Source organism: Morus notabilis, unplaced genomic scaffold (genome assembly GCF_000414095.1).
Source record: "Morus notabilis unplaced genomic scaffold, ASM41409v2 Scaffold410, whole genome shotgun sequence".
Lineage (NCBI taxonomy): Eukaryota > Viridiplantae > Streptophyta > Magnoliopsida > Rosales > Moraceae > Morus > Morus notabilis.
This window is the reverse complement of record NW_010359246.1, coordinates 133,988-137,185: the sequence shown is the minus strand read 5'-3', so window position 1 is coordinate 137,185 and position 3,198 is coordinate 133,988.

The window sequence follows — 3,198 nt, the reverse complement described above, 5'->3', positions numbered from 1 at the left end:
TCTTCCGACATGTATATTTCTCTTAATTCTAGTCCATATATATTCTTAAATTAATAAGAGTGAGACAAACTTTTATAATCAAGAATATGAAAATATATATATATATATATATATATATAGTTATCTTTAAGCAATATAAAATAATGCTCCATACAGGCCATTAAATTAGGTGATCGGAAATGCAAGATAGCAATCTATTATCCATATTAATTCTTCATGGATTACATGATCAGCTAAAAGTATATGAACACTGAATGAGCAGTAGTACTTTTCCTCTCTCCTAATTTGCTAGAGCAATATTAGTTGTTATCGAAAGACTTACCGGCCACATAAATTGATAAAAAGAAATAACACTATAAACACGATCAAACACAAATGTTTCAAATGTCAGCTAAAAATAAAAATATGAGCTTCGGGCAAAATATAAAATGACAACAATTAACGAAGACAGAAATTAATTACTTGGTAATTGGCTTAATTATCGCCTTCTTTGAGTGGGGTGGAGACGAGGTTCCACTGAGAAAATAAGGAGATTATAAGCGTGATACTATAATTCAAATCAATCCATGATAATTAACTAACAAATCAAGATCTCACACGCAAGAGAGACGTCTCTTAATTTACTCACCAAGAATTGAGCTAGAGAATAAGCTAGCCCTCACCACCCACTCAAATTGATTGAACTGGTCGGCCAATGAATACTAATTATTCGCATATATATATATATATGTGTGTGTGTGTGTGTGTTTATATAGTGAGAGATTTCGTAATGCCCAAGAACAAGACTTGGGCTCCAAGTCTTGAAGAGGGTGATCCCGTTGAGCAATGTGGTCTTGATTAGGGCATGGTGTTGGTGTGGATCAATATTAGCCACATTTTGACAATTACATTGTCCTGTCTTGTTATTTTCTTATAAACGCACTATATATATGGATATCTTAGATATATATAGATATATAGATATATATATATATATATATACATATATATATATATAGGCAGTGGGTCATCTAATAGAAAAAAAAAAAAAAAACCAAAGGAAATAGAAAAAGAAAAGAAAACAAAGGAAAGCATAATGCTCGATGCAAATAAACCAGCCACAACATAAATTTAAACAAGAGAATAATCCTTGCTGAATTTAAATATATTTTCTTTCAACAAAGCACATTACAATATTTAAGTGTTAGCAACGTTGTTAACTATATAAATTGTTTAAATTTGGATCATATATAGCTTTATGCTTTACTTGGATGGATCATATGAATTAGAAATGTTTTACAACTAAAAATTACTATTTAGGGTAAGAATTAGATGTCGTAATCCTTGATACCAAGAGCAATAAAATCATAAAAGAAAAGCAATGAAACAAGAACGTACATACAAGAAATTAAAGTGTCACCTTCAAGGTAAACGTTACGTTTACTTTTAGCCGTTGTTATAATTTATCATAATAAAGAAGAAAATTCAGATTCATCATGCACTACAACAAAAAAGCTTATTTACGACGACGAAATGTCGTCACAAATAACTATATTGTCATCGGAAATATTATATTTGCGATGACATATCGTCGTAAATTAGTCGTCGTAAAAAACTAGATGCAAATAATATATTTACGACGACAGAGTTTTAAGATTAGCGATGATGGTCGTAGCGAATAAGTCGTCGCGAATATTACGTCGAACATGTCATTGATGATGACGTGTCCTAAATTATTTGCAACGACAAATGTTGTCGCAAAAGTTTTTAAAACATTTTGCGACGACAAATCTAAAGTGTCGTCGCTAGTAATGTAGACTATTTGCGACGATATTTTAGATTTGTCGTTGCAAATTTTTTTTTTGCTGTACTTTCCTAATAATATTAATTATTAAATATATAAATTAGAAGAAAATTTAATTATAAAATAAAATAATAAAATTGATATTTGTTAATAAAAGATTGATAAAAATAGTCAACACAATAATAAAATAAGTCTTAAAAAGTAAATTAATCAAGAAATACTAAAAAGTATTGATAATAAGAAAAATAAAAACATATATTTTAATCTCCTAAATTAGCAGCATCGTCGTCCTCATCGTCATCCTCGTCCTCATCTTCTTTGTTTCGCTCAGGCGGCGGAGGAACCAACGGTTAGGGACGGTTAACTGGCAAGAAGTTGATGTTGGGATTCATCGGGCGCATGACTTCCATCATGATCTGCTGGTTGTCGAACATGTTGCATTGCTCGATGTAGAGGTTGTTCAGTCAGTTTTGGACATGCTGGGGCAAATTAACCAAAGATGATCTGTTCGATTGTGAAGCAGATGATGAGCTGGAAGTGCTTGAACGATTCCTCTGTGGCAGTGTCGGTCCCACTCCCTTAGTACATGTCCTCTGCGCTTGCCCAAGACTTGGGACATAATCCCCTCCTCATTGACCGCCGTAGATGAATCTTCCCCAACAGATTGTGTCATCTGCGTGGTTCTTTCCACCTCCGTCTGAGCCTACAAAGGTAAATGAAATAAAAATGAATAAAAATTGTATAATATGTTATGTTAAATATGAAAAAAGAAATAAGTTTAAAATTTACTTACAAATGCCTGTTCTGCGTCCGGATTAATAAAATTCTGCCCATGACGGTGCATGTCACCCCAATTGTCAATTAATGATCTTAGCTCATGGGTCTCGGGATTTGCCTAATCAAGTTGAATGTGTTAGAATAATTATTAAGCCAAAGTGACAAAAACTTACAAGTATGTAAATTAGTATTACCTTATCAAAATGATGCGGGAGTATGACTTTCTACCATGGAAGGTAGACCACTTTTGACTGCCACCATTTTGTTGATTTGTAGCATATTTTTTCTAGTAATGATCATAGATGAATTAGTAACATACTTAATAATTAAATAAACTAATTAATCAAAAGAAAGAAGACATAATGAAATTAAACCTGAAAAGCAGGGGACGTAAAACGATCACAACAAGGTCCCCATTGCTCTGTTCTCCTCAAGTTTTTAGGAGGGTTTTGCCTGATAAAATCCTCATTTTCTGCCCCTCCCATCTTCTGAAAGTGTCTGTGCAAGGTAGTCTTCCAGTCCTTGTAACATTTATTGGCTTCACAGTCGACTACATCTCTAATAATGATTCCCTCTTCCCACAGCTCTTTAAGTTCATCAACAAGTGGTTGCAAAGATACATCAATATCCTTTCCAGG